The 14532-nt window shown below is 35.9% G+C and overlaps 1 protein-coding gene across 1 annotated transcript in view; it reads left to right on the top strand.

The window, feature by feature from the left end:
* The first annotated feature begins 9241 nt into the window (after positions 1-9241).
* LOC137650145 (prostamide/prostaglandin F synthase-like) overlaps positions 9242-14532 on the top strand; it is a 39018-nt gene continuing 33727 nt past the window's right edge. Inside the window, exon 1 of the mRNA XM_068383297.1 lies at positions 9242-9447. The gene's annotated coding sequence lies outside the window, so the exon portion shown is untranslated. The remainder of the gene's footprint in view (positions 9448-14532) is intronic.

Below are 14532 nucleotides of genomic sequence, written 5' to 3'. Positions count from 1 at the left end.
CTATCTGTCCTTGATCCACACTAGCAAAAGTCGTTCCACCTCTTCTATGATAGGGCGTTTTGAAATTATGGTGATCCCCTTAGAAGGTTTCACTGCTTTAATAGCTTCCTTCTGTTTAAGGATTGTCGAGATCGTCGACATATTACGGCCATACTGTTTAGCAAGTTCACTCACCCGGACGTCACGCTCATGTTTTTCAATAATTTCCTGCTTAACGTCTAAAGAAACCATTTCCTTCTTCCTTTTCTCACCACTACCACTACCACTTGCAAAACTGAGCCTTTTAGGACCCATACTTTACGTAAATTACCGTTAAAGGATGCACGTAAAAAATCACGATTAAAACACAGTTAATATCAGAACGCACAGGGCACAACCGCAAGAAGCCGACGAAAACAGAGGACTGACCCGAGCCGTGCTAATTGAGGGTCCCTCCAAGGTCGAAGTGCTGCTTTCTATCGGCGGAAATAAAAAACACTTCAGGCGCTATGAGCACCGACTACGCGTACGAGTATTGTTTACTTCGGGTGTCGAAAAAAACATTCGGGTGTAGAGTAGGAATGTGTTCGAATTGTACTTCGCGTGTAGAAAAATTCGGTTACAACCGGTACGACGAAAATTGCTTACTTCGTGTGTCGAAATAAAATTCGGGTGTAGAGTAAAAAATTTGCTCGAATTTTACTTCGGATGTTGGAAAATTCGGATGTAGATACGTTCGTGTGTAGAGGTTCCACTGTATCAAATTATTTCCTTAATTCCTCCTATTCATGACTTCATTAAAGTTTTCATTCCAACATTGCCTTTCGTTATCTTCTGATGTTATTACAGATTCATCCCTCGTTTTGATGGGTATATGCTTCTTCCACTTCTTTGCTCCCGAAGAGATTTCATTAATAATTCCAATAGTAATTCTTACATCATAGCCACTCTCTGAATTCATAGATTTGTCTACCTCATCTGCTTTCCTGTTTAAATACTTTCTCCAGTTTTTTTGCTTGCTTTTCTTTTGACTTCACTATCTATACTGGAATACATACCATGCTTTACCTTGTAATTTCCATTACTTCCTCGAAAACTTTCTACAATAAATTTCTGTCTTTGTCTTCTTTTTACAGTAGCCCACGTATCCTTTGATATCCATGGCTTTCTCATTGTAACTTCGTGTCCCAAAACTTCACTACCAACTGGCTGATATATTATGTTCTTACTATCATACCATTCTTCATCAATTTTCTGTTCTTCATCTCTCAGAGTCTCTAAGACTGCAAATCGATTTCTACATTACTTTGCAAATGTTCCTCTGTGCTAATTTTGCACTTATATATATATATATATATATATATATATATATATATATATATATATATATATATATATATATATATATATATAAATATATATATATACATATGTATGTATATATATATATATATATATATATATATATATATATATATATATATATATATATATATATATGCATGTGTGGGTGTGTTAGTATGTACAAACATATTTACATGCATAAGTTGACATATCTATAAACACTTAGTTTATTAAGGTTATCTCTCTGGTTTATAGATCGTTTGTAATTATAAAGGTTTGTTTTTATAGCAGTTTTCTTTTACTTAGAATATCTATTGACACATCTCTCCTAACAGTCAGTTACAATTCTAACTGCTTGAAATTCCTTATTAAGCAAAACTATTCCACCTCTGTTTACGACTACGTTTAAGCATTCGTCTTCTTTCTACTTGAATCACAATCTAATTCTCTTCAGAAATTTTCCGTGGCGTAAAACAAACAGCGACAGATCCCTAACCACTTCCCGGCTAGCAGGGATACAAACAAATCCTTAGCGATTGGTGTGGTAACACTGCAATACCAGAAATAGATTAAACCAACAGGCGAAACTCTGAGAAACCTCACTGACATTTGAAGTCGAACAGTAACGTTGAGTATTCGCAAGTGTTTTACAGATTATTTGACCAATCAAATCACAGCTCAGACTGATTAACCTCAGTCTTCCACTTCCGTCCTTCGGATCACAATACTCATCTCAAGCAGGAAAAGGTCCCCGTTGACAATAACCCTTAATTCGCCGCATAACTGGCTGCCGTTGGTCAATGGTGACTCATTTTGCCTTTGCCAGGTTCCTACATCAGATTGTATTTAGTGAATCCTTCGTTTACTTGAGTACACAGCCCTCCTTCCTTCCCTCTCTCTCTCTCTCTCTCTCTCTCTCTCTCTCTCTCTCTCTCTCTCTCTCTCTCTCTCTCTCTCTCTCTTGTATTGTTATATAAAGAAAATTTGCAGGTATAATCTAAGAGAGAGAGAGAGAGAGAGAGAGAGAGAGAGAGAGAGAGAGAGAGAGAGAGAGAGGGTGAGTGGGGTTTGGGTACAGTAAGTCATTCAACTTTAATCTTTAGATCCTAGTATATAAGCCTTACGACGGTTGACTTCGCTGATAACAATTCTGGTTCCTTTATCTTGGTGTTGCCAACCCACCCAAGAGATCTGGATAATCGTATTGTTGTTAACAAACTTTGGGTGGGTGATCCATTACAAAGGAAAGCCCTCTTCTCTCTCTCTCTCTCTCTCTCTCTCTCTCTCTCTCTCTCTCTCTCTCTCTCTCTCTCTCTCTCTCTCTCTCTCTCATTAAAGAATAGGGTAAGTAAAGGTTAAAACATATGGGAGTACACATTCCTGAAGTTAGGAAGCCAATGGGACCAGCAACCTAATGCCCTTTTCTAAACCAAGGCCGAAGGAAGGAAGGGATGGTGTGGAAGGTTATAAGTCCTGTCGAATAGAAGTAGGAAGCGAATTCCAAAGCTTTGAATGCAGGAAGGAACTCTCGTTGAGCAGTGAAATCCCTGGAGGGTCACGTAAATTTCAAGCACATATACTTCAACGTGAACAAAGGCTTATGTTCTTCATGATTTATTCATAAGCACGCGTCAGCTCAGACAGCACACATACTGTACTGGCCAATCAAACACTAGGGCATCGATCCATGAGTAATGGATCTATTGACGAGTTACCAGTAATCTAATGAAATAAGAAACAGGGCGCTGCATTATATATTGCCTGCTTGCTCTTGTGATTATTTAGTGTGTTGGTAATTCTTGGTATTGCGATACGTCATTCCACGTGTTATGTAACGTCATAACAATATATTTGTGAATTTCGGCTAATTAATAAAGCCTTAATATTTTTTTGATAAGTAGGTAGACAAAAACACTCATACTGCAGCTACTTCTAATGCTACTAGAAGCAGCAAAAGCAAAATAAACAATTGAATTAACACAGCAGCCGTAAATAAAAAGAATGCTGTTCAATTTCCCAGAAAAGATTACAAGATCAAATTAATCACTTCCATCGTACTGTCAGCATTTTCTTGTGTCTCTCATACTTGGGAATACATTTACTGTTAAAATTCTACTGGAAATTATAAAGAAACTAAAGAAAATGTAGAAATCGGATACCTAATCCGCTTCCTTGATGCCAAGTCAGAGAGTTTGACAAATTGGAAACAATGCACATGAAATTTTTTTTTTTTTTATTGCTGTCTGGAGCCACGAAACTTGAGGTGCAGATATTTACAAGGAGGAAGAGACAGCTGTCCTTTTTGACAGAAAGTTGCCTGTTTTAATGGCCTCTTTCCGATTGTCATAGTTGAGATCGAAATAATTATATGAAATATAAAGTCATTCTCTCTCTCTCTCTCTCTCTCTCTCTCTCTCTCTCTCTCTCTCTCTCTCTGGTCATCGCAGTAGGCTTTGTAGGGCTTTAAGCGCACCAACGAAAAAAATCACTTTCAATTCCCTTTACTACGGCTAATGTTTATTTCATTTAGAACTTAGATGTATCTTTGTTATAATATACATTAATTTCCTTACTAATCAGTTGGATAAAAAACTAACACCTTCATCATTTGTCTTCGTCTTTTAGTAAACATCACTTCCAGTGATCGCTTTGTTTCTTTTTCGTCACCCTCTGTTTACCATCGCACACAGAATGATTGCATAAAGAATTGCTTTGTTTACGTAAGGTTTTGATCTCATAATTGATAAAGACTGATTTAAAACATTCGTTCATTGTTGATTTGTTTGCTTATATCGCTATGTTTCTCATTGTTCAGCCTCTTAGTTACAATGGATAGCTTTAGTCAGTCATTCGAAAATAAAAGTAAACAAAAGGCCGACATGAAAGTCAACTAAACTGGACTCCATGTTGAATCATATCCTGATTTTTTTTCATGCAATCATGTCACCTGCGTTTGTGAGAATGTTTGTATACGCAGGAGGTCATGTGATGTACCAACGAACCCTTTAAAGGCCGCTTATGAATGGCAGAGGCAAGGAACAGTGACATTGGCCTAGAAAACAGGAGAGAACCCAGAGACTGACTTTACTGTATATACATACATATGATAAGCTCCCAAGCCCCTCTCCACTCAATCTAGGACCAGGGATAACCAGTCAATTGCTGCTGATGACTCAGTAGGTAGACCTATAGGCTCACCCTACGCAACCCCCCCCCCCCCCCCCCCCGCCCCCCTCATCCTTAGCTCATAAGGATATGTGATGTTACAGACACTAAAATAACTAAAGAGCTGGACCTGGACTGAACCCCACTCTGGCGATCACCAGGCAGAGACGTTACAAATAGGCCATAACAATCCTCGGGTTCCAAGTCCGTTCAATCCCTTTAAAAATTCAGAAGAGATAATTATGCATTTGTGTATAAACATAATCTTGCATTGCAAGCATTCTCTTCATCAGAATCATTTTGTTAGAACTCGATTGTGGAATCAAAAGTTATAGTTTGCATTACAAATTCCTGTTTATTTGACCTCGATCATGATATGACCCAAGGTATGACCCCTAAGGGAAGTGAACGGGTGCGTCCAAGGTATGACGCCTAATGGAAGTAAAAGGGTGCATCCAAGGTATGACCCCTCAGGGAAGTAAAAGGGTGCGTCCAAGGTATGACCCCTAAGCGAAGTAAAAGGGTGCATCCAAGGTATGACCCCTAAGGGAAGTAAAAGGGTGCGTCCAAGGTATGACCCCCAAGGGAAGTAAAAGGGTGCGTCCAAGGTATGACCCCCAAGGGAAGTAAAAGGGTGCGTCCAAGGTATGACCCCTAAGGAAAGTAAAAGGGTGCGTAAACATTCTTGATGGACTCTCAGCTGAGTCTCGCTTAATAATTCATTTGATTGTAACTTGGTTTACATTGGTTGCTCTTTTCGCTATAAAATGTATTCTATTTTCGTTCTATATTTCTTTCTTTCCTTATTCTGCTTCTTAATTGGGGATGTAACAGTTACTACTACTACTACTACTACTACTACTACTACTACTACTACTACTACTACTACTACTACTATGCAGTCTGTGTAGGAGGTAACTAATGATAATGATTTTCTACAGATTGCAGCACTTTGCACCTATTACGCTTCTAGTAGTGTGCCCACAATCAGAGTTGTGGAGAGAGCAACGAGGAACCTGGAACCTACCTACCTAGAATGTGCCTCTACTATTTTTAATACTACTACTACTGTTAATAATAATAATAATAATAATAATAATAATAATAATAATAACAGGAAGAAGAATGCAACCGTTTCTAATCGACTGCAGGACAAAAGCTTCAGACATGTCCGTACTCACGTCTGGGGTTTACCCATTTTCATCAGCAAGCTGTCCGCTGCGAATTAGTGACGGCAAGAGACTAATCTCATCGCTCACAGCAAACCAACCTAGTAAGGGTGGTTCTGACTACTACAGCTTTGCTGATCACAGCGATACACAAATCCTTTCACCACGTTAAGGTATACACACGCATATAGGATATATATATATATATATATATATATATATATATATATATATATGTACATATATATATATATATATATATATATATATATATATATATATAATCTTATTACCCCCTGCAGTGGAATGTATATATATATATATATATATATATATATATATATATATATATATATATATATATATATATATATATATATACAGTATATATATACAGTATATATATATATATATATATATATATATATATATATATATATATATATATATATGCATTCCACTGCAGGGGGTAATAAGATTATATATAAATATATATATATATATATTTATATATATATATATATATATATATATATATATATATATATATATATATATATATATATATACATACATACATACACACACACACACACATATATATATATATATATATATATATATATATATATATATATATATATACTGTATATATATATATATATATATATATATATATATATATATATATATATATATATATATATATATATATATATATATATTCCACTGCAAGGAGTACTAAGAGTCTCTGGACTAGAATAGATCAATTTTGGAAACTGAACCTTGCAATATACAACGTTAGGACCCTGTCTGGGGGAAGAAGATCTTGCTGTGTTACTAGATGAACTAAAAGAAATAAATCGAGACATAAGAGGATTAAGTGAAATTATAAGAGCTGGGAAACCTTACATAGAATTAAAAGAGGACCATATATTTTGCTTCAGAGGACATGAAATGAACCAAGAAAATGGAGTGGGTTTTCTTATTAATGAAAATATTGCACGTAACATAAAGCCTTTTGTAGTACTAGTGATAGAATTGCAGGATTAATGATCAAACTAAATAGAAGATCATTCAAACGTATGCACCAACATCCCATAGAGAGGAAGAAATAGAAACTTTTTATGAAGATCTGGAGATATCTATAATATAAAAAACATACGACTCAATTTACATTTGTTTTAGGTGATTTCAATGGTAAAGTATGTCAAAAGAAGAGAGGAGAATCAGCAGTAGGTAAATTTGGAGTAGGCTCAAGGAATGACAGAAGAGACATGCTTGTAGAATTTGCTAAAAGAAACAATCTTAAAATCATGAACACCTTATTTTATGAAAATGAACATAGAAAATGGACATGCAGAACCCTAAATGGAGAAACCTTAAACGAAAATTATTTTATTTTCAGTGAAAAGGTCAATTTATTTCAAGATGTAACCTAGTTAAACAAGTTAAAGTTAAGCGATCAATAAAATGGCGAGGGCAAAATTTTATTAGATCTAAGGAAAGTGAGAGAAAATTAATTTCAAAAAAGAAAATAAATACTCCTGTAATAAGAAAAAAAATCTGATGAGTTTAGTTTAGCAATACAAAATGGTGAAATGGAAGCAAGTAAAGAAATGAACAGTAATTCAGCAAAATTTGTATTGGAATCAGCACAAGTGGCAGGTGGAATAGTTCCTAAACAAGATCAAGGAAAACTATCAGAAAAGACCAAACCCCTAATAAAGAAAACATTGGAAATTAGGGTAAAATCCAAGAGAGAGGAAATAGAATTAGCAGAACCACCCAAAACAATAAATGCTCTAAAAACCCAAGATATTCGTAAACACAATCAGACCAAAATTGAGGAAACGCTAAAGAACGGAAGAAGCATCAAATTGATGAAAAGAAGACTTTGAAAAGGGCGCCAATGGATGTTTGCTTTAAAGGATGAAAATTGAAATATCTTAAATACAGATGGAGTAATAAAAATTGCAGAGGACTTCTATACAATAGTGATATAAGAAATACCGTAATTTCCCCAATAGAAAAATGAAACACCTTAGCCGGCACCAAAAGTAACAGTAGGAGAAGTAAAGAAAGCATCAAAAGATTTAAAGCAATAGGAGAAGATGGCACAACAATTAATCTAATAATAGATGGAGGAGATTTCATAGTAGTAAAACTTTCCTTTACCATATATGTACTAAATTACCTCCTAATTTCTAAAGTAAATTTACTTTTCTTTTTACTTTCCAGTTTGCTAACAATAAAGGGTACACTCTGGTTTTCCTTATTTAGCTTTCTCACATAAACACATGTACACACACAAACACACACGAATTTGCTCATCTTGTTATGTGATATTGACTTTAACTGTGAAAAGAATGCGACGAGGCCAACTTACGAGTACATATAATAACTGCGCCAGGAATGCTTTAGAGTTATTTGTAAAAGGATTGATATCTATCTTGATATATGAAGTTTTATATTTCATTACATTCGACCCAATGTCTCTTTCCCTTCTTACTCTGACATTGTCACAAGACTGGTCTAATTAATATAATGCAAGAAAGAACCAGCGGAAGTTTGACTGGAAGGGACTGCACCATTTCCCTTCACATACCCAGAAGATATTTAGGTTACATATTCTGTGCAAAAAATATCTTACTTTAAAAAAAAAAATCTTAAATCTTATAAGAGATTTGATACGTAATATCTGTATCGACCATACAATAGCGTATAGAGTCTATGATCTGTAAATCATACAAAACATATCATTTTAATATATATATATATATATATATATATATATATATATATATATATATATATATATATATATATATATATATATATATATATATAAACGAATTGCCATAGATTTCTTGCTTTAATGAGTTTACTTTTTCAAAATTCTGTTATTGTTAGATTAAAAATATTTTGAGACAGTTCAGACCATCTAGCAACACAGAGACGGTAATCCAATTAAATAGTAAAATAAAGAGCAATATTTTATTTATAAATATAGAATTTTCCATTAGTTCTGAGTTCTTTGTGCCCTATAACAATACCGAGACAGCTTACAGTACTTAGTTACTTCGTAAATTGAACACACACACACACACACACACACACACACATATATATATATATATATATATATATATATATATATATATATATATATATATATATATATATATATATGTGTGTGTGTGTGTGTGTATATATATATATATATATATATATATATATATATATATATATATATATATATATATATATATATATATATATATATATATATATATATATAGGTGTGTGTGTATATAAGAAAAAAAGTTTTTTCTTTGGGCTTGCATCGTTAAAATAGACTGGCAAGATTCCTAACCCCTCCGAATATAGAACGCAATGGTTCTGGCAATACCGCCCTGAGCAATGACGAGACAGCTTACTTTATAACTTTCTATAATGAGTACAGATTTTTTTTCACATATTCATAAAAAGTGTGAAAAATCATCCCGTTGAAGCTTGCATGTCAGACTGACGAGATTCCTAACACCTCCGGATATAGGACACGACGGTTCTGGCAACACTGCGACGTCCAATGCATTATGTAAACAATTAGCTCCATCTCAGGCAGACTAACTGGAGCCTGGCTGCCAGTGCCATCGAACGTCAAACACAGTGCCAGCAGCCAGTGCCACTAGTGTGTGTGACTTGCTACGGTGACAACTCCCGGGGAACAATGTCGTCGCTAGAAAAGATCGCTGAGAATGTTGTCAAGAAGGCAGACACCAAGGAGGTTAGTTTAACTTGCACTATAAATGACTGAGAAGTGTTGTACTAAACCAATGAAGTTAATCTTTGTATTTTTGTATAAGTTACCGCGATGTTTGAATTTGAAGCTTGCAGCGCATAGCATATGTGCTTGTTTGCTTTATCTCTTTGTTTGTCACTGGGCTTTTGTCCACTTTTTTTCAAGCTTAACATTTTATGTTTGCCTATGGTTTGAGAGGATATCGTAATATGATGACTTAGGTCAAACTAAGATGGCTACTCTTTTAAGTTTGAGATAGAAATTTAGTTTACAAAGAATCAGGTGTAGGGTAGGCAATGTGCAGATAAAATTATATGGTATGATATAATACAACACACGATATGTGACAAATCTCTACTTGTTCACCATTTGTCATAAGCATTATGAAGTATTGTTTTCCGTGAGTTTAGAACGACTTAGGTGTCTTTTAACTAGGCGAGACAAATTACTTGTAAATCTACCTGTGATCCCTTAAAATCTACTTAATTTATAAACTAAAGGGGAGAGAGGGTTCAGGGATAAGTAAGGACACAGTAGCTTATGTCAGGTTAGGTGGAGTTGACTTTAGGTTAGACTATATCCCTGTAACTACATTAGGAAATGGGCAAAATCCTTCAGAGTGGAGGGCACAGTTTACTGTTGCTTAAGAAATTAAAAGTGATACTTTCGAGTAACAAAAGTTCAATTTTCATCAGTTAAATAGTATTTATAATTATCACTTGCAAGAATTTTTAAGATATGTTTTGACTATATATATAAATATTTACAAAGAATTTTATTTTGTGCTGAAATCCAAATAATTTGAAGGGAGGGTAGGCTATATGTATATCTGACAGTCCAAAACCTATAAATTTTTTAGCAAAAAAAATTTGAACAAAACCATCCAAAATAAAGGAAAATGCACTGGACAACCCATATTTCACCCGTGATTATAATATTGAAACCTACGTTCCTTATCCTAACCTAATGTGCCTTTTCATGATTTCCCATGGTGCTTTCCCTCCACTTGCACCCCCTTATACTGTTCGAGATGTACGTCAGAGGCTATGATAACCATCTTCTATCCCTGGAATTTAGGTTACAGAACAAATTAGTCTATGGTTTATCCTCAGTGGGGTTAGCCTACAAACATTTCTGGTGACAGGCTAGTCTTTTCATTATAAGGTAAATTGTGGCATAGATTCCTCTGAAAATGTTGTTTCTAGCATATATAGAAGGTCAAACTTCCCAGTAGAATGAATAATTGTATCCCTAGATACCCTAGATAGAGTTGTGAATATGTATGTTCAGATTTAACCAGTGCTGAATTTAACACCAATACCAAATATTGAGTCATGGTTTTAGCATTTTTTCTTGTGGAATGTGAAGACAGGCCATTGCTTTTATTATGAGGTTAGTATATGACTTCATTGGTCATTGAAATTTGAATGTCAGCATATCAGGTTTTTATCCATTTATTGCAAGTATGATTTTTAACAACTTTCCTTCACCAAATATTTGTAAAATAAAGTGGGATCCCATTGTGAAATGAGTGAATGAGATCTCTGGCAATTAATCTATTCAATGTATTGATTTTCACTGTCATGTCGAGTGGTTGAATTTTGATGTTGAGAGAAGTTGCATTCTGATTTCAAAGTACACTTAAATTTTTAAAGTAATAATCTGTGTGAGAAGCTAGTAGATTTGATGTGAATAATGCCCCTAATTTTTTGTAACCTCTCAAAGGGTTGTGTTGCCTCAAACACTGCATGCTCAGTTTTACTTTCTTTCCTCTGTTATTTTCTTCATGTATCATGTAATAGGTTTGTTATTTTACTCTCAATTTTTATTTAATATCCAGTTTACAGAGATTTTCAGATTTCCACTTTTTCCTCCATGGTAGTGTTCAGTAAGATGCTAGTCATTGTGCCTGGTTCATAATGAGTGGAAATAAACATATTCAATCCTATTATAACTATAATTGATTTCTGATTATGGACTGTATTATTTAATGCATATTTATTCCCATTAATAGAAGTACTGTATGATTTCATGAGGGTGAGAATTCGGTTACTAAAATTTATAACGAGGTGGCGGTAGTTACAACTTTTTGGCAGAGAAGCTAAAGGAGTAGCCACTTTGACTTCAGCGGCAGAGTAGTACAAGTGTACTCTTGGTGTATTGCGAAAGCTTCCTTAGTAAACTCCCTTCTCTCTCGTGTACTTGAGCTTCTGAACCTTTTCAGTCTCCCTCCTGTGGGATTACAAAGAAGGAAAAATACTCTGACCTACCATGCAGGCAAGCTCCGGGTAAGGCGGCCTTATCTTCTCCTCTTAGAGAGGCCGGTAGTCCTTGTGCTTCTCCCCACGATAGCCCTACATTGTATTTTCAGATGGTGATGCTGTTAAGGACAACACTTTAAGGACACTGTTACCTTCCTTAAGTCTTGAGAGCATTCCGTCTACGGATAAGATTTTGTAAGGTCTAGCAACATCTAGGACTAAGTTTTCTTCAGTAGCTTCATCTTTTATTACGTCTTTAAGTAAGAGATGGAAATGCCCTTGACCTCCCTCTCCATCGAGGCTGATTCCTTTGACATCGTCTTCAGTGAATTCTCTTGATAATGCCAGCCTTCCAAAGACGAAGACGAGAGAACGTCTTCAACCTTCTCAGACCCCGTTACAGGGTCATAGTAAGGGTAGCTCCAGTTCCCTCAGGGGATCAACCTCTCCAGACGCTGGATAATGGCACATTTTATCTGGTATATTACGGGTCTTCAGGCTTTTACAGTCTCATGTTCCTTATGGAAAAGTTGACTGGGGGCTGAAGAACTATCATTTGGAGGAATGATTTTATGCTCTCTCTGTCCCTGAGAAATGCATAAGTATTTTAAGATACCAGTTCATAATTTTTTCAAAATATTCCTTTGCTCCATCCTCGGGGGAAGGTCTTCTAGTTTAAAGTCCTGTGCTTTGGACTATTGAAACCCCCCCAAGTGTTGATTTGAGTGTTCACACTTACCTCAACTTTGGATTGCACCTATGTGATATGTCTTTTAAGGTACCTAGGCAACTGGCTGATCATATCCTCCTCTCAGAGACAGGCTCCTTGAACAACTAGACAAGCCTCTCTCCTTTTGTTGTGACCTGGGGACTGAGGTAAACCTAGAGAAGTCCAGTCCCATGCCCAAGCAGAGGATGGAGTACCTAGGGATGCAGATAGACACACCGATAAGGAGAGCCTTCCCATCCAACAATCGTGTCAGCAGACTCAAGAGAGTAGCGAGACCTTTTCTGTGTCGGTAACATCTACCGGCTTGATAGTGGCAAAAGTTACAGGGACACTTCTCATCCATGGAGAAGCTCGTGTTACATGCATTGTCCCTTCACTGGTGCTTTAAGTAAGGGATGATTCAGCCAGGTGGCTGAAGGAAATGCTTCCGTTTACAGGTGCATCAAGGAAGGCTGCGGAGCATACCTAAGAAATCAGATTGCTACACTGCCACTTGCACATACTGCACACCCTCTACAACATTTACAATGCTTCCAGAAGGCTCAAATCACTGGCAGTTCTGAACATCAACCTGCTGGAACTGAAGAGAGCACTCCTGGTCCTGCAATCATTTCAACATCCTTACATCTGATAGGCCACTTGGTAACGTTGATGAGCGACACTATCCGTGGTGGAACACATTAACAAACAAAAGCTTATTTGCCAGGACAAGTGGTTGGTACAGAATGGTCCCTTCATCCTCAAGTGCCAAAGAACCTTTTGACTTTGTGGGGTTTCTCAGCGACAAGGCTCAACAAGAAACTGCAAGTCTTCTGCTCACTGGTCACAGATCAAACAGCAGCATGAGAGGATGCATTTCAACATCAATGCGACAATCTTGAGGTCTTTGGTTTTCTGTCGTTTGGCCTGATATGAAGAGTTGTCAACAGGGCACTGACTTAGAGAACTACCTAAATGGCCTGGTAAAGTTTTACTGTATTACAGGTTATCATTTCAGACAGAAAATATATGTTTTCCTGTAGTAAATAACGTGATTTGACCAAATTTGACCTTCATTTCAACTGCAAACAAACAGAACAACCAGTTCAACTAACTTTAAGTAGCTAAACTGGTTGTTGTTGTTGCAGTTGAAATGGAGGTGAAAACTGGTTAAATCACGTTATTTACTACAGGAAAACATATATATGTTTTCCTGTAGTAAATAACGTGATTTGACTGAGTTTGCCCTTCATTTCAACTGCAAACAATCAGAACAACCAGTTCGACTAACTTTAAGTAGCCAAACTGGTTGTTGTTGTTGCAGTTGAAATGAAGGTGAAAACCGGTTAAATCAAGTTATTTACTACAAGAAAACGTATATTTTCTGTTAAAATGTTTAAATATAATGGGTCTTGTTCCAATTCGGGCTCACTTCACTCACAAGTACTGGCAAACGGTAATGTTGAGCTGCGCACGCTAACATTAGAAATGTTAGCGTGACATTAGCAATGTTCCGCTAACATTAGCAATGTTATGCCAACATTAAAGAATAATTACGCTAACATTAGCAACACTAAATATAATGGTTCTTGTTCCACCACTGGCTCGCTTCGCTTCGCTTGTATGAAAATAAAACATCAAGCTCGTATGTACTTGCAAGCGGTAATGTTGAGCTGCGCACGCTCAAAAACTAGTAAAACTAACACATTAAAATTAAAAAAATTAGTGACTTACTTTTATGACCAGGACAACGAAACTTGTGGGTCACCGGGTGATATGACTGTTACGTCTTAACTTCTGTATATCCACATCGCCGTTTCTTCTTTGTCTTAGCAATCTTAAACGTTGGCCTATTACATTATGAGGTTTAAGAAAATTATCAACATTGGATGACGTATCAAAGAATTCACCGAAATGCTTTTAAGTATGGAATACTGCAGTCGTTACAAATTTCTATAACTTCCATCGTAAAATACGCAAAAAGACTTCACTTGAACTAAAAAGACCTGACTTTGATAAAGGTTTCCACTGAAAATGGTTTATTGGAAGGTGGGGGTTGGGAAATATTAACCCCCCTGTGCAAACTTTCTATACGTATAG

This window comes from Palaemon carinicauda, chromosome 11 (genome assembly GCF_036898095.1).
Source record: "Palaemon carinicauda isolate YSFRI2023 chromosome 11, ASM3689809v2, whole genome shotgun sequence".
NCBI lineage: Eukaryota > Metazoa > Arthropoda > Malacostraca > Decapoda > Palaemonidae > Palaemon > Palaemon carinicauda.
The sequence above is the reverse complement of the archived record's forward strand: the minus strand, read 5'-3'. Positions and strand labels throughout refer to the sequence as shown.